General features: G+C 37.5%; 1 long non-coding RNA gene across 4 annotated transcripts in view; it reads left to right on the top strand.

Annotated features, from left to right (window-relative positions):
- LOC126634585 (uncharacterized) overlaps window positions 1-419 on the top strand; it is a 65,554-nt gene extending 65,135 nt beyond the window's left edge. For all 4 annotated transcript variants that reach the window (XR_007609174.1, XR_007609179.1, XR_007627408.1 and 1 more), the window contains exon 3: window positions 321-419. This is a non-coding gene — a long non-coding RNA (uncharacterized LOC126634585). The remainder of the gene's footprint in view (window positions 1-320) is intronic.
- The last annotated feature ends 19,035 nt before the right edge of the window (window positions 420-19,454 follow it).

The raw sequence follows: 19,454 nt of genomic DNA, 5'->3' as shown, positions 1-19,454 counted from the left end.
TGGGTGTAGTGGATGAGTGTTTGGTAATGAGTGAATGTAATAGGTGTAGTGGGTGGATGTTTGGTAATGAGTGGATGTAATGGGTGTAGTGGGTTGTGGTAATGAGTGGATGTAATGGGTGTAGTGGATGAGTGTTTGGTAATGAGTGGATGTAATGGGTGTAGTGGGTGAATGTAATGGGTGTAGTGGATGAGTGTTTGGTAATGAGTGGATGTAATGGGTGTAGTGGATGGATGTTTGGAGAATGGATGTGTTGGGTGAAATGAGTGGATGTAGTGGTAGGTGAATGTGTTAGGTGAAATGAGTGGATGTAGTGGTAGGTGAATGGATGTGTTGGGTGAAATGAGTGTGCTAAAATGGTTATTTATAGGGAGAGGATGATGCACAAACTTCGAATTTCGTCCATTCCTTTTGCTCCAAGCATATGCTATCCATTCCATGCCCAAAAATGCTCCAAAATGCTCCAAAATGCACTTCTTTGCCACATTAACCCTTTGAACCTTCAAACACACGAAAATAACTTAAAATACTAAAATAACTACGAACTAACAACATAAATGCCAAGAAACAAGCTAACTAAGTCGCATAAATATGCTCCTATCAGTTTCGGCGAGTTGCAGGTTTAGCTGGATTATTAAGGGATTTTCCTGCGAGTTCCGTGGATCTTAGGGCTCTTGAAAGGTATGGTTGTATTCTATTTGTGTCAAGCTTCAAATTGGTTTAAGTTTCATGAAATTTGACTGAGAAATGGACGAGAAATGAAGGTTTGAAAAATTCCCTGTTTTCCGACGAAGGCGACGGTCGCTGGTAGGGGATGACGGAATATTCCGTCAGCTTTGATGGAATATTCCTAACAGCGCTGGTTAGTTTAACGGATTCCGTTACTATTTAACGGAATATTCCACAAAATATTCCTAACAGGGTTAGGGGATTCCATTAGGGTCCTTGCGCGTGGCCGCGCATGTTGTCGTGCCTTTGTCGGCGCGTGGCAGCGCGTGGGACATCCAAAAATTATTCTAAAAATATGGGGATGTTCGTGAGGTTGTGTAGATCATGTTGGTATATTCAAACACCCCATTTGAGCATTGTATGAGAAGTTATTAGCTAGTAATGGTTAGGTGCTTTAAATTAACCTTTTTATAGTTGTTTCGCATATAGGGGAGGCTTATCTCGAGGACGAGCGCAGTCAAGGGCGATTCGAGGGCTACAACCCTTCAACATACTAGTGAGTGGGCTTTTGGTATTCAGTATATACTTGATATTTTCCCAGAAAATGCATTTAAATGAAAGTATGCCTTGAAATGCCATGCATATAAATTTATATTCCGTATATGAACTGGTGTATGATGCATATTATATAATTGTGGTGCTATGGACGCTCAGGTAAGCCCCGGTGAGTTATGAATTGTGATTGTGATTAAGGTTGTGATTGAGAAACATTGAGCTCATAAACCTGCACCTAGGGTGATTGTGATTTAGCTAGAAATATGGCACATGCCTGTTTATAATGTCACCTCCCGCACCATATGCTCACATTGGATCCAATTTAGGTGCACATTCTTGTTGTACAGACCATCATAGGTGGTTCCGACTCGTAGGTGACTAGTGATTTATCACCCAGCTATTATGCGAGCGTAGTATTGAGCATAATTATATTACACCCAGTCTTGTCGTACATAACCTTTTAGTGGTTCCAACTTATATGCAGTGTTGTTCCATATAAGTCATTGTATTGACTCCAGCTGTGCCATATAGGTCATTGTAGTGACTCTAACTAGATTGAATAATGAGCTATGAATTCAGTCATACAGACTTATGCAGGGGTTCCGGCTAATATGTTATTTTCCATGAATTTATTCTCACCTGAGTTATTTATTCTACTTTATGTTTTGGCATGGCATACTGATGAATATGATTATGTGAAGCATGATTTGAATTGAAATATACATATATATATATATATATATTTATGCATATGTTTATATTCTATTATGGGAAAATTATACATGTTTTACTGCGAGGGGTTAGAGCATTTTAATGATGAAATGGTTTTGAAAAACACTTGTTTTTGCCCACTCACATTTTCTGTTTGGGCCCCTTCAGGTGTTAGGTAGACTTGCTGTTGGCGGCTTTGAGGATCTCGGCGGTTCTGACAGAATAAAATAATCATAGGACATTTTGTGGTACTTTATAACTAATACTTGTCCTACTAGACTGCACCTAGACTTTCTATGCTTTGATTAGGGGTATTTACATTTGTATCTCACTCCTAGCACTTCCTGTTTATTAGTGCAGATTAGTAGTTTTCGGTTTTTATTTATTCGTATATTTCTTATCTTTATTGCTTCCGCACTGTGCACATGGCTACGTCGCCCTCACGTGATGGCCATCATGCTTCGATCTTGATCGGGGTGTGTCAGTTTGGTATCAGAGCCTACGTTAGCAGTCTTGTATATCTAGTGAATGATCTAATCCTTGTGATGTCTTCTATCATAACTATGCCGCTTTGTAGAGAGCCACATCACTTAGCTGAGCCTAGTTTCCCTGATATTGCTCAATTAGGGGAAGCTATAGTTAATGCCATTCAGTTTTCGTTTCGTCCTCCTCAAAGGACACCCTTTGAGAGTGTGTATAACCTAAAGCTAACTCATTTCATGGGAAATGAAGGACATAAGGGAGCAGAGAAGTGTCTTAATCATGTTGAGAAGACTTTCCTTGTGATGCAGAGTCAGGGGAATCTTCTTCCTGATAGGTGGGTCGAGACAACTACCTGGTTTTTGGGTCTGGAGCCTGCATCCTAGTGGAGACAAGAGTCATATCAGATGCCACCAGAGGTTGTTACAGATTGGGAAATGTTTAAACAGTTGTTTAGGAAAAGGTTTATTCCCCCTGAGTATATTGATCATAAGAAACAAGAATTTACGCATCTGAAACAAGGAAAGATGTCGGTGAATGAGTATTACAGGAAGTTCACTGATTTGTCTCGATATGGTCCAGAGGTTGCTGCTAATCCGGTCGAGATGCTCCGTTGCTTCAGGTTAGGTACTAAGAAGAAATTGCGTTCTATAGCGACATCGACTCCCTATGCCACTTACCAGGAGTTTTATGAGGTTTTAATGCGAAATGAGGACTCAGAGAACATGCCCAGTGAAAGTGAAGATGAAGAGGAAAATAATGGGAACCAGATACGATATGATAAAGGTAAAGGTTACTCATCTCAAGGACCTCGTAAGACCTAGAGCTTTAAGAGAAGCGGTGGCAGTTCCAGCTCTTTTAATGGAGGTTTGAGCTCTAATATGCATATGAGAGGTGGTAGATTTTCTAGGGGCCCAAGATTTCAGAGGCAAATGGACTTTGGTGGTTCAAGTGCTCCTTTATGCTGCAGATGTAATAATAGGCAATTTGGGGAGTGTAGGAGAGGCATCAGATGTATCATTATCAGGGTGACGCCACTCCTTATGCTACAGGGCAGTATCAATACTCGCATGATCCTCATTATCAGGGTGGTTACCTTCAATATCAGGGAGGTTTTGTGCCATATCAGCTACATTCATCTGGTGAATCCCAATGGTACCAAGGGGGACAGCCCCAGTAGGTAGAGATTGCTGCTAGCAGTGAGTCTGGTCAGCCAAGACAAGGACGAGGTATTCATGCTAGCAGAGGTCGTGGTGGATGATAGCAGAATCAGGGATGTATCCATAACATGACACTGCAAGATGCTCAGAACAATCTGAAGGGAAATAATGAGATTTATGTGGGATTTCTAGTGACTAGCATGCATATACAATTCAAAATTCATATACATACGCAACGGAAGCATGTTATCACATAATATCAAAGCTATAGTCATGCAAATCCCCTTCAAGAAGCATAGGTTTATATAAGATGCATCAAAACATTTTATTGGAGAACAAAGTGTAGGAGTAGATTTATACCTCTTGATCTAGACTTGAGACTAAGGATAGACCACCTCCAAGCCCTTTGTTGTTGGAACTCCTTGAGCCTAGCCTCCCTCCTTGCTTCCTCCACTTTGCTAGAATGAGTGCTCCTTGGTTCTCCTTTAGTCTCCAAGATTGAAGACCTCTAAAGATCCACACCCACTAGTGTAGTGAGATGGATGGAGGAATAACCAAAGGGAGATAAGATGATTAGCTAAGTCTCCCCTTTGGTGGCAGGCCTATTGTGTTTGAGAGAGAGAGATATGTTTTCTCCTTTTGTTAAATCAATACACAAAAAACCCTAATGAAACTTTTCACTATAAAGTTCCTTTTATAACATAAAGAAACAAGTCAACAACTTGACTTTCTCTCTCCCTCTCTTTGGCTGGCCCTTTGTGTTTTGTTTTGGGCTTTGGGCTTTTATCATTTCAAGTCATCCTATGCTTGAATAAAAGCCCAATGGGTTTAGGCTCAATGGGCCCAAATAAACCCGAACTTTTCTTTAAGCCCAAAACGATCTTTTATCGCTTTTATGATTTCTTTAGACTTTCTAATTAATCACAACACTTAAATTAATCCAATTAATTATTTCCATCATCCATTAGTTGTCTCACTACAAGAGTGTATCGGTGTACAATCATTTTAGGTTCTAATTAGCAAGGCAGTGAGGTGATTGGCACCAATCCAATTGATTATATTTAATCCAATCACTTAGTGAATTAAAACTTACTTTTAATTCTCCTTCTTCTTTGACGACTACTTATTTAATCATCTAGAAGAACTCACAAGCCATGAGTGACATCTAACCATATATCATGGCTACTCAAGCTAATGTAGAATTTGTTCGGAGAACCTATTCAGTTGGAATTACAATGTAATTCGATCCTTCTCTAAAACAATGCTCTCAATCACACTATTAGGGTATGGATATATTATGTCAAACCCCTAATGTGATTATTCCATGTTATATGATTCAATTGAGTCGTATAGGAACACTTTCCTTTATGATGCTCGATACTTCGGCCGAAGATTCCCGAATCATATCTTAGAGTATTCAACCTCTCATAACGAGGACCTCACGGCAGCAGTTCACTCAGCCTACCCGTGGGCTTTGGTCCAAATTTTTGGGCCCTGAGGTTTAATTGCCTATTTTTTTAGGTATTTTTGGGTTTTATAATTTTTCACCCACACTTTAAATTTGGTCCGAAGTCCAAATAATTAATTCCATTATAATTATAGACCTGAAGTTCTATTTGCATATTTTCTTGTTGGATATTTGTGTTTGTCTGCATGAACATATGAACCTGAAGTTCATAATTATTTCGAAACCTGAAGTTTCTCAAAACATGCCTTGTTTGAAAATCTGAAGTTTTTCTTAAAAACATCACCCATGAAAACTTGAAGCTTTTTCATGCAAATTTAAATCAATGCATGTCTATTAGAACCTGAATGTTCTACTTCTATGTGAATGGATTTATTTATTTTTTCTCTCCATTACACTAATCACATCTTGTCCATTTATTTTGTGATAAGAACACTTTACTGCTTTAGAGGTCTCTGGAAGAAACTACCTTAAATGGGTCCAAGATGTGAAGCTCCACCTCATTGCAAAGAATTTGCGTCCCGCCATTGAAGATGAGATAAACAACCTAGTTGACGAAGCTGAGAAAGCCACTGCCATGATCTTCATTCGAAGACATATTTATGATGCACTGCAAACTGAGTACCTTGCTGAGGAGGATCCACAAGCACTCTGGGTCACTTTAGCTAATTGCTTTGATCACCAAAAGGACATCTTCTTGCCTAAAGCAAGACATGACTGGTAGCATTTGTGCTTCCAAGACTTTAAGTCTGTGAATGAATATAATTATGAAGTTTGTCGAATCTGATCACTTCTTAAGTTTTATAACGAGACCTTGACCGAAGAAGATCTCCTGGAGAAGACCTATTCGACCTTTTATACCACTAATATTGTCCTGCAACAACAATATAGGGCTCAGAAGTTCACTAAGTTTTTGGATTTGATCTTTGTTTTACTTATCGCAAAAAAGCAGAAACAGCTGTTGATGAAAAATCATCAAGCTCGATCTACTGGGGTGACTATTGTGCCTGAAGCACACTATAACACAAACAAATGCCAAAATAGGCGTGGTAGGGGCGGCCAGAAGCCACCCCACCAAGGTCAACAGAGCCAAGGCCCATCTAAGGGAGGAAACTGAGCCCATAAGCGCCCTAACCTCGCTCCCAAGGCCCAAACTTCAAGAATAAGAGCAAAGCACCTGAAACCATGGATGCGAACATGTGCTATCATTGTGGTTCAAAGGACCATTGGTCATGTGTTTGCTGAGCTCCCCAGAAGGTTGTAGCTGAATATCATTCTTGTCATAAGAAGTTTGAATCAAACTTTGTGCAAGTAAATGAACCGAAAAGTACCAAGATGGAGGTTTCTAACTTTCAAGAGGCTATTACCCCTATGGAAGATTAGAATCTTAGGCATAAACTATTTTTTTAGTTGAAATTTAGACAATGGGGCCGAATTCCACCTAGTGGCCAAACCCCCCTTTGTTTTTTGTTTAATTTTTTGAGCAATTTTCCTTTATGTTTGGATTATTTGTTGGTGATTTGTTTTTTAGATATTAAGTTTTTATTAATTACCATCCTCGAATACTTCAATTATTTTGAATGGATATTTGTTTTTAGAACTTTTATGCATGTGACCGATTCAAATTAATTTTTATTCTTGGTATGACTAGTGGGAAAGTTGGTTGTCTGTCAGATAATGTAATCATGCACACCGTTTTGCATGAACACATATATTTCACTAACTTCATACCTAAGAATGCACCTCTAACAACCCTCTCAAGACCATCTGACCTGATTGAAGGATATGGTAAGGCATGTATAATGTTGTCCAATAGTACAATTTTGACCATTCATGAGACAATTTCTTCTCCGCGTTTCGGAAGAACGTTATTCAGTTTCAAGGACATTAGAGATAATAATTACCACGCTGAAACCTATGTAGAAAATGGAGTTTAATTTCTGTGCATAACTTCCTACAAATATGGCCATAAGTGTATTCTAGAGAAGATGGAGGATATCTCGAGTGGTCTGTATACTATGTCCATACGTCCTATAGAAAGCCACTATGTGGCCGGCCCTACCTCTAGGACTGTGTACGAAATTACACTTTGGCATGATCGCTTGGGTCACCTTGGACAAACGGCAATGTGCCGTATCCTCAAATCATCACACGAGCATCCACTAACCCAAAGTTTAGGTTCGATTCAAGGAATCACATGTCAAACTTGCTTCATGGGAAAGCTTATTATTAAGCCTTCTTATGACAAGATTCATTCGAATCCTCATATTTTTCTACAAAGGATTCAGGGGGACATTTGTGGACCGATTCACCCTGTCTGCAGACCATTTAGATATTTTATGGTTTTGGTTTACGCTTCTATACGTTGGTCACACGTGTGCTTGTTGTCCACAAAGAACGCTGCATTCTCCAAACTGTAAGCTCAGGGCTCACCACCCTGATTATCCGATCAAATATATTCGATTAGATAATGTTAGAGAATTCACATCTAAAACTTTTGATGACTATTGCATGTCGATTGGGGTTGAAGTTGAACATCTAGTACCCCATGTTTATACCCACAATGGACCGGCAAAGGCATTCATTAAGCGCTTACAAATGATTACTCGATCGTTGGTCATACGTACCAAGCTCCCGATTGCTGCTTGGGGCCATACAATATTGCACGCAGCCATGTTGGTCCGCTTGAGGCTTGTTGCAACCCAACCATATAGCGTTCTTCAGTTGGTTACCGGATACAAACATGACATATCACATCTGCGCATTTTTGGTTGTGCGGTCTATATGCCGATTTTGCCGCCCTTACTTACAAAAATGGGGCCTCAACTAAGGATGGGAATCTATGTCGGATTAAATTCTCTTTTGACTAGATCTCCAGAACATAGCTCAGAGCATGCTAGATGCTTTCACCAATCTAGCACGAGTGACAAGATCACATATTCCAACTGCGAATGTGCCTGCAAAGATAGATGTACCAAATGTATGATGGATTTCCTTCTTAAAGGCCCGGGACGCCACTTTGGCCAATCCACGTACATTAGCGACTAGCCAATCCTCTACCCCTACACAAAAGCGTGGCAGACCTCTTGGTTCAAAAGATTCACATCCCTGGAAAAGGAAACCCACGACACAGGCACCTGAAGGGCATACTGTAAATTCGACTGTTGCCTACACATTCTATCCAACTCATGAGGAAATTCTAGATTAGGGAAATGTCCTTAAAGAGATGAATCCACCTCCCAAGAATTGTGAGATTTCAATCCATTATGCTAGTTGGTTAATGTTTGGTGTAGAAATGAGATGATCGTCGACAATGCATTACCATATGTAGTAGCTACTGAGATCATGTTGAACGATGACATTGAACCCCGTTCCATTGATGAATGTCGATGTTGAACCGATTGGTTAAACTGGAAACAAGCAATCCAAGTCGTACTTGATTCACTTGCGAATCGTAAGGTGTTTGGACCTGTAGCTCCTACTCCTCCACATGTGAAGCCCGTTGGCTACAAGTGGGTTTTCGTTCGGAAGCGTAATGAGAAAAACAAAATTATGTGTTACAAAGCTCGTCTTGTTGAGCAAGGTTTCTCACAACGCCTCGAGATTGACTATGTCGAAACTTAATCACCTGTTATAGATGTGATTACTTTTCACTACCTTATCGGTTTGGTAGTTTCCAAAAAACTGAGCATGTAGCTGATGGATGTAGTAACTGCGTATCTCTATGGGGATCTTGATATGGAAATTTATATAAAAGTTCCTGAATGACTTACATTGACTGGATCAAATATTTTCAAACCCTGGAACACGCTCTTAATTCGATTGAGGAGTTCACTTTACCGTTTGAAGCAATCTGGAAGATGTGGTATAGCCGTCTGAGTGAGTATTTGACTAGTCAGGGATATATGAACAACAAACTATGCCCTTGTGTGTTCATTAAGAAGTCACATTTTAGTTTTGAGATAAATTGCAGTTTATGTTGACGACATAAACCTCACCGGAACTCTTGAAGAGTTCACGAAAATTACCGCACACCTGAAGTTGGAATTTGAGATGAAAAATCTAAAAAAGACTTGATACTATCTTGGTCTCGAGATAGAGCATCGTTCGGATGGAATCTTAGTACATCAAACGAACTACACCCAGAAGGTGTTGCGCTGCTTTAACGAGGATAAAGCGAAGCCTTCGAGTACTCTTATGGTCGTTCGATTGCTAGATGCAAAAAGAGATTCCTTTCGTCTGAAGGAAAATGATGAAGCTTGAAGTTCCTTATCTAAGTGTGATAGGGGCTTGATTGTACTTAGCTCAATGCACTAGACCCGACATCTTCTTCGCTATTAATCTTTTGGCAAGATACATTAATGCACCAACACGCAGACACTGGATTGGTGTTAAACACATTTTCCGCTACCTTAAGGGTACTACGGATCTGGGCTTGTTCTGTCCCTACGGATCCTCGAGTGATGTCGCACCCCCTTATCTCGAGTCTATTCTCACCTTGTTAATTATGCTGACGCATGATACTTACCTAATCTACACAAGGCGCGCTCTCAAATGGGTTATGTCTTTACAGTTGGTGGCACCGCAATCTCTTAAAGGTCAACTAAACAGACCTTAGTTGCCACTTTGTCTAACCATGTTGAAATTCTTGCCTTACACGAAGCAACTCGGGAATGCTTTTGGTTGAGAGTAATTGTGGGCCATATTCAAAGCTCCTGCAATCTTTATCCCATCGTTGATGTCCAGATGACGATCTATGAAGACAACGCAACATGCATCAAATATCTCAAGAAAGGTTACAACAAAAGAGACAAAACCAAGCACTTTGAGCAGAAGTTCTTCTTCTCACATCAACAATAAGAACATCAGAAGATTAAAGTCATGCAAATCCGTTCACAAGACAATTTGGCCGACCTCTTCACTAAATCACTACCGAAGGCGACGTTTTATAAGTTTGTTCAAGGAATTGGTATGCATAAACTTTATGAGTTGCAACATTGCTAGTTCTCTTTGGAATTATGTCAAACTCAGGGGGAGAATCCTAAAGTATACTAGCTTGATCTTAATGTACTATTTTTCCCTACGATTAGGAGCATTTTTCCCACTGGATTTTTGCTACCTAACGAGGTTTTGATGAGGTACCCACCTTGGGTTGATCATAACCCTAATGACGTCCCGTAAACGTTTCATTTGACTTTGCATTCCTCACACATTTTTCCTTAGACTATGGGTTTTGTCCCTACTCGAGTTTTTACCATAGCCATAGGATTTTTTGTGAAACTTAGTTCCTTATGAAAGTTCCTACCTTATTGAGAATAACGTGTTCCCATAATCAGTGCCGACGAGTCGTGAAACGCCCTGGCCCGAAATATTTATTTCGGGAAATAATATCGGTGATAGGCCTAAACTAAACTCTTGTTTAGTTAACTACCATTAATCACAATTCCATACTTCAATTCCTTAATTCCTCACTAAACTATATCCATATTTCAATTATCAAAACATACGATTAGATTATCAATTAAATCCCTAAATTCCTTTTATTAAAACAACTTCTCAAAAAAAATTAATTCTCAATTATTTAGGGTTGCATCTAATCCTTGTTAGACTCTCTACGTACCCTTGAGTGGGATCAAGCCCTTCGTAGTTCACCATTCAACTTTTTATCCATTTTTGAAAATATTCTAGAAATGAAATATTCACCATTATGCTTCCACAATTGAATCACATCACATAGGTACCTATTTGTACCATACTTAGGGCATCCGTATTTAGATCTCGTATAAATACTCGGGGGACTCAAATGTAATTATGCAATAAATGAAGGGGCTAATATGTAAAGAGGGGAGGAGCCCTTAGTCTATAAAAGGGCTTCCTCACCCTCACAATCGAAAGGCTCTCACCCTCGCAATCCTCTCACAAACAGAGAATTACAATATTAGTGTCGACATAGCCCAAACATTGGGGTAAACCACGATACATCTTGTGTTCTTTATTTTCTTGCAGATTCACGGTCGGATTTACGTTGTTCCAAGACCCTTCCGGTTTTGTGCATCAACATTTGGCGCCGTCTGTGAGAAACGACACGAAAAGCTATGTCTATTCTCTCTCAATTTCTCTCTAGATTGGTGGGTATTAAAATCTCAACCACTATTTTCAGATCTGTGGGTATTGAAATTCTAAAATCCAGCATTCGTTAGGTGGGTTGATACTGGGTGAATGGCTGCGGGTCTGATTTTCATAATTTTCCGAGATGAGCAATTCGATATCTTCAACATCTCAGAGGAATCACAGCAGCCATTGTACTTGGCACACACCGACCTCGCCATGCTATCTGTCCACTATATCCAAAAACCCTTCTCTCTGTGGCCAAATTCTCCAAGCAGCCTAGACACAAACCAACACAAACCTTCGGAGACTCCTCCCTCCTTGGGCTGTTCTAGAAAAACCATTGCTTTCTTCTCCACTTCATCTAAAATTCAAAGTTGAAGGAAAATTTTGTGAAAACATGTTCATTTAAGCAACATCAAATAGCATGCAATTAACAATTAAAGGCGGAATCATGCTAGCATGCACTTAAAAACAAAACATTAACCATGAAATTCAAAGCCTAGTAGATTGGTGAACCAAGAATCAACTCAAAACAAAGTGAGTTGAGATTTATACCTTTGTAGATTCCTCTTTGCATAAGCAAAGGCTAATCACCCAAAGAGAGGGTCTTCATTCCTTGCATCTTAAATCTATATTTTTGGATGGAAGAATAGGTTTCTCCAAGTTCCCAAAGTAGGGAACCTCTAAGTCTCTTCACCAAGGAGAGATTGGAGAAGAAATGAGTGACCTTGGAGTAGTGGGATTGCAAGATGCACCCCCCAAGGGGCCGGCCTCTTTAGAGAGAAATGGAGAGACATGTTCTCTCCAATTTTCTCCAAAACAAACCCTTAATGAATTTTAGCTATAAAGTCATATTTATACCTTTATTCATTTGAGTGGCAAACTTGTAAATAAATCCAAGTTCACTACCCTAAACATCATGGCCGGCCATTGGGATATTATTGGGCTATTATGCCCTTGTGAATCTTTATTCATTAAGTTGTCATACAACCTAAGTCAATGGGCTTGACGTTCGAAGCCCATTGGGCCTAAACGTCCAAAACTATCCCGAGGTCTTTTAACGAACTTATTCGTTTGATTAATTAACATATTAATTAATCCTTGCCATAAATAAATGATTAAACCATTTAATCATTCTTACTCATCTCCGTTTAATCTCCAATCTCCACCTCTTATGGTGTGCGATCCATTAGGTTCCTTTTAGCGAGGCAGTGGGCGATTAAAACCATTTCAAATCGATTGTGAATTGAAACTTACTTTCAATTCTCCCTTTAGTGTTTATACACGTTTAGGGCTTCCACAAACCATGAGTGACACCTTGCAGCATATCATGGTTACCCAAGCTAATCAGAAGAGGTAGAGAAAACCTATTCAGTTTGGGATTACAAATGCAATACGGTCTTTCTCTAATACAATACTCTTGACCACATTGTTTGGTTTGATAGTTTATTTATTCATGTCTACTATCCAATGTGATTCGTGTGCTTATATGATTTCCTTGAATGTGATTTAGAACGACTTTTCTAAATCTCATTCATACTCTGGCCAGAGATTCTAAATCATATCATAGAGTATTCTCCCTCAAACAGTTTGAAGGTTAGAGATCCCTTGTTGCGCATTCACTTGCCTCCATGGCTAAGTGGCTTAACCCCAACGATGCCGTGGACACCCCGATGGGGTGACTTTGACATAATCAAAGATCAAGGACTTAACCACAAGACAACTGTGATGCCTCAGGTCAAAGGACTAATTTGCATTATCCCAAACATGAGTTCTCATGTGACATGAGTATGAGAACTCTTCGTTGATCATGTTCAGTGAACTCATTCTCTACTGAGCACCTACGTACTTGTCTTGATGTCACACACACCAATGACTCGAGACTAGTCACTCTCCCTGAGAGAAGACATAGCACGTACCGATCTTGACGGACTGTCAATGCCCAATTGGCAATCCTATGATCAGGAACATTTAGGATGTGTCTACGAAAGAATGGTCTCATGAATCTAACTTCATTAGATTACATTCTTCCAATCACATATTCCTTGGACTTTATCGTTTAAGCATATAACATTTATATGAGACGGCTCAAACAATAATCTTTGCCCTTTATAGTTAAACTAGATAAGTTTAACATGTAAAATGTCCGTAAAGTATCATCATATGATTGGCTTTAGGGCACATTTCCAACAATCTCCCACTTGCACTAGAGCCAATCAGCTTAGTCATCAGTGATGATACCTCTTTTGTAGTCATTTCATAAATGGCTGAATAGTAGGCCTAGGCAATGGATATCTATATGTTATCCATAGAAGCAACCTTGAGAATAACGACGTCACCATTATACATGATTCTCAATCATGTGGTTCAGTCTCTCATATGAGTTCAGATCTTGATGAGACCTTGATTCCCAGGCTTGAGCTATCGCCCCATTAGTGTCATAGTGTCAGTACACTAGATACACTTTCTGGTTAGAACCGAATAGAGAGTTCACTAAATGAACTTTCCCATCCAAACAACATTGTTGCAAACTTCTATATGGCAATATATTTTGCATTCATAATGGAACACACTAAAGTCATTACTTTAATGTTTCCATCCAAATATCTCTTTAGTCATAATAAAGAGATATCCGTTTATCTCTTCATTCATAATGAAGAAACATCCAATGATGGATTAGATTCATAATCTAATACATTTACGCTTCCATTACGTTACTCTAATTCTTCCTCGATCTTTGAGGAATTTATCCTTTAGTATTTCTTAAATACTTAAGGACTCACTTGACAGTTGCCATGGTTCTGATCCTGGGCTTGCACTGATATCGTCTTGTACCTGTTCTAGGTACAACTCATATCAATGTTTTTCATACAATATGAAATACATAAATCACCTTTATGCGTATGCATAAAGGATTTTATTTACGCATTATTTCTTTGGGAGTCAAAGAGTACGTTCTCTTTGAGAAGAGCAACTTCTTAGTATCACTAGAGTTGTCCTTCTAATTGAAGTTTATCATCATATGAGAAACTTCCTAGCATCTATTGTCTATTATTAGGGATTGATATAAACCAATTATATCATGAAATATATCATTATAGATTTCCATCCCATGTATATAGACTATATCTCCCATATACATTCTATCGTTATAGAATGCTTAAAGTCATAACTTTAACGAAGAAATATTCTTTTCATTTCCAAAATTAATATATCATATATATATTCATATATATCACATATATATTTATTTATATATATATACAAATTTAGGAATATGATTAACTCCCACTAATCTTTTGTAAACCTAGTAAACAAAAGATTCATTTACATCTTTATGAGAAATCAAACGATTTGACCTTTCTCTCATAAGACGCTTATAGCTCCCACTAGCTTGCTAAGATCCATGATGGATGGATCTCTACAACTTACATGTCTTGTGATTCATAGTTTTAGACATATATTATCAAGACTATCTTAATAATGGTTTCGAAAACCTATATTATGTCCAAACATTGAATCACCATTTAGTTGTAGCTAGCAATCTTCGAATTAATTGAAACTAAGACTACGTCAAAAATGGTTCCTTCAAAGTCAACCATTCTCTTTGATTGTAGTCACCTTAAGCTACCAATTAGCTTATGAAGGTTTCATTATTTCGGGTCAAATGGTACTTTACCATTTCCTTGAGTATATATCGTATATGCACTCAATGTAGTCATAAGGATTTTCATTCTTATTTCTTTCGAATTAAGAGGTGCAACTCTATGACATAGTCATAAAGTTCAAACCATTCAACTGAGACGGTTTATAAATCCTTCTCGACTACCTTGGAGCTTTTGGTATAGGAACTAGGTTGTTATATTTGTTGATTATTATCTTGTCTCTCAAAGAACCATTCTTTGAGTTCTATCCCTCGTTCATTTGCTCTTAGGCAAATCACATTGTAAGATTACAATGAACTACCCAACAAAACAACATTTGTTAGTTGGTATATAGAAGCGATATCCAAAAGTTAATTTAAGGATATCCCACAAGATTGTTATCAAACAAATATTGCTTATTAGCACACAACCCCAAATCTTAACATGTTTTAAGATTTTGTCTTTCTTTCCAACTACATCTTATGGAGTCATGAAAATATTGGAAGATCTTCTAATTTACAATCATATTGTTTTAGAAGTATATATATCCTATATATGGGTAATTGATAATATCCAACGAACTAAATCTTATTTTAGTTCGTTCTTCTCCTAAAGGAGAAATTTATTATGTTATGATGCTATTTTCCTTGATATCTTTCAAGAAAACTATTCTAAAGTGTTACCATTCCTTGGATCAAATCTAAGGATGTAAATACTTTAGACGTCTTACTCATCAACTTACATTTCTTGAATTCTTTGAAACCTTTTGCAAAGTATTCGGACTTGTGTTTATTCAAAATAAACTATAGTCCAACCGAGAGTGATCTTCGGTGAATGTTATCCAACATGAGTAGTATTATGTTTGTGGACAAGTGCCACTAACATCTAAGTGAATTAACCTCAACAACTTTGTGATTCTTTCTTCTTTCCAAAAGAATAAAGATTCGAACATTTCGCCTCTATATAATTTTAACAAGAAGGTATTGGATCCGGATCTAACGATCCAAAGCGTCCATCTATGACCAACTCGTAATTTATGTTTTAGAGGTATCACAACTTTAGTTGGGATTAGTCACTACCTTGCAACCTTTTGGGTTTTAAGCATCATTATTTTCTAAACAGTTAACACTACCATATTATCTCTACTATAGAGATAATTAATTAGATTACCATAATCCAATCATTGATTAATAAAGAACATTGTTTTGTCAAACAAAACATTTATCCATTTCACATAGTGACGGAATTTAGTTCCTTAAAATTTGGAATATAAAGACAATCTTTGTTTTTCCAATTTCTTTGGTAGTTCATATGAGGAAGTAAGTACCATCTGCTTTCGCAGAGATCTACATTTGATTCACGTTTCGAATGTGAAGTACTTTCTCTTCTTTCATTAATCTTCTACTTCTTATTAGTCACACTTTTCCAACGATTGTAAAACATAGTTACTAATACGGAATCAAGCATTCAAGTAGAAGAACCAACTGTTTTGAACTATTCAAGAACAATTTACAACACCTTCGAAAGGTGTGTTCTTGACACTTACAAGACATTTCTTGTAAACACCCTTTCCAATGTCCATCCTTTCATAAAGAAAGTTTGTTCCCTTGGAGTTAATTTAATCTTCTTCATTTGACTTCTCCTTTGACTATAATAGTCATGGTCCCTAAACTCCCACTATCTCTCTTGAAACTTATTTCAATTGTGTTTATACACATCAAACATTTTGGAGAGCATGTGGTTATTGTTCATTTATATAGTTTACAATAAACTTAATGAACCATAAGGATAGGGACACAAAGGTGAAGTCCTTGCCTAGTTTCCGTCTCATTAAGTGGTTTATCACTTCAACACTTAATGATTCAAAATCATTATAAGTCCATGTTAATGGACTATTTTTGTCAACCAACCATTATGTTCTAAACATAATTACAAACCTTCAAGAGTTGTACAAGGCAACTCTCATTTCTTCATACAACAATTTGTAAGTGAAGAATCATGGCACATAAAGTGTCCATGCCTTTGTGCTTTCTTCTCAAGTTCTTTGTTCATTTAACAAAGAAACAAGCACTAGTGTTTGCATTGACTAAGGGTTGTTCAAAGCAACTATTATTTCTTCATACAACAATTTGTAAGTGAAGAACTAATAACACTAAAAGTGTCCTTGTCATTATGCTATTCTTCGTAAGTTCCTTTGTTCATTTAACAAAGGATTAAGCATTGGTTGTTTGTGTTGTCCTCTTCATGATAGACTTATCTAACATGTTCTTTCAATGATACATTACCAATAGAACAATTTTGAGGATGAGACTACTTAGGTACATATACAATCCATTTAAGACAATCTTTGGGATTGTGTTACCAAGTCCGGAAACTAAAGCATTCGGCTTTTCTTTGTCAAGTTTTGGATAGCGTTTGCAAATATATTGGTAAACAAATACATAACGAATATAAATTGATTGATTTTAAGCCATCTGATTCGGGTCTTTAAATCAAATAGCACCACCCACTATTTTTGGCAAATTCCATATCCCTCATTGGAATTCGAGAGTTTTGGAGGAAACTCTTAGTAGGTTATGGGAGGCTCACTATTACCAAGCCCACCTCAGAAGAACTCCATATTGGCTAGCAACAATAATAATGAGATAGTACGCTTACTCATTTGCAACTAATGCAAGTACCCATCTTATTTGGCCTCTAGAGAATGATGCCTCAGAAGAACTCCATATTGGCACCATTGCACTTAGTTAAGTCATTCCCACCATGCTAGTTCAAGTAGGGGTTCAAGAATGGCCTCAGAAGAACTCCATATTGGCCATACTCGTTGCCTACTTTCACTTCATCATATGTTTATAGGCTTCTCCTGAATGTAAGCACATACTTTGCAACCCCAGAACTGGACGAATACATTGTATGAGTCACAAACGATTGAAGCCTACCACGGTGGAAGGCCACGAAAGAATGTTCAAAGCACTCTCAGGCTTTTCAACTTAATATTGGTTTGGTTGAGGGTTTTAGGTCTCATCACATATAAATATTCATTTTAATCTCTATTAAAACTATTTTGGTCCTATTACAACTATTGGTCCATCTCATTGTTTTAGTTGTATATAATACTCCCACTATGCTTATAAAACGGTTTTTAAAGCAAGAGTATATGATACTACTAACATAACCTTTGCATTCATTTGATGGACTATATAGTTGCCTTAGGGCCTTAGGATGACTATGAACCTTTGTTTAGATTCAACACGAGCCTTGTGTTGAATCTCGGTCTAGGGATGGTGATTGATTTTAGTTACGCGTTTAATCACATTAAGGCGTGTTGTCTTAGGGGCGTTGGACCCAACTACTTCATTTTCATGCATATCAAATAAAGCAAGAAAGAAGTACTTCAAAGTAAAGGTGAGCTTATGCTCATTACAACATTTGCATAAAACAAATTACTTTAAAGTAAAGAAGAGCTTATGCCCTTTTACAACATTTGATCAAATCAAATTACAACCAAAATTAATCTACACATTCCCATGGTTCAAACAAATTTGAAACGGCCTATCACATAGCTCAATTATATTAGGCTTAGGTTCATAATCACCCTTTAATTAATTAACACTTTAACTAATTAAATTGAATGCAACATTTTCATTTGGTTTTTGTATCCATAAAATTGATTTAAATGGAGCTAAACAAAATGAAAATCCAATTCTCATTTAAAGAGACAAAACAATTTTGTTCTCTACTTAATTTGGGCCAATATGCAATAACCACAACTTTTGGGCCATAAAGCAATTAACCTCAACTTTTGGGCTATATTGCAAAACTTTTGGGGTCACTTTGTAAAGACACAAAAGTCCACTACTTCATGTAATTACATTAGAACCCAAAATTTAATCAATGCAAAAACTTCATTAAAGGATCAAAACAATTTGTCCTTTAGCGTTTTTGGACCTAAACGTAAAAACGTAAACTTTTGGGCCAAAGTGCAAATACACAAAAGTATCAAAACTTTATGTAATTGCATAAAAGCCCCAAAAGTACCCCACTTGCAAGGGTGGCCGGTTTTGGAAGAGGATAGAGTGATGTGTGTGTTGATTTGTGAGTTTTAGACATAAAGCATGCAAGTGGTGCAAGTGGTGTGTGTGAAAGGAAATTAATCCTTACACACCCATCACCATTTCCATCACCCTTCAAATAAATATCTTATGCAATAAATCATTTGAAAAACATAAAACACAAACTTTATGAAATAAATCAAAACTTTGAATCAAAACACAAACCTTTTTGTTCTTGGCAAAAATGTCAAGAACAATGAAGAACACTCATGAAAAAACTCAAAATTTTCCATGAACATTTTTCACCTAAAAACATTCCAAAACCATTCAAACTTTAGGGAAATAACATCTAACCAAACTAGGGTACATAGGGGTTCCAAAAGTCACTTGAAAACACTTTTAACAAGTCAAACAAGAACCCAAAAATCCACCCTTTGGATTTGGCCGAAAATCCCCAAAGTCATGGCACCAAATTTTAGCTCCAATATTCATGCTCATATGAACTACATCTACAACATTTGAGATGGCAAATTTTCTAACAAAATTTACATTCAAAGAAACAAGAATAAAGCTTGTAACATATTACAACTTTTAAATCACAAACTAT

The sequence above is a fragment of the Malus sylvestris genome, chromosome 1, assembly GCF_916048215.2.
Source record: "Malus sylvestris chromosome 1, drMalSylv7.2, whole genome shotgun sequence".
Lineage (NCBI taxonomy): Eukaryota > Viridiplantae > Streptophyta > Magnoliopsida > Rosales > Rosaceae > Malus > Malus sylvestris.
Note: the sequence above shows the minus strand (reverse complement) of the source record. Positions and strands in the feature narration are given on the sequence as shown.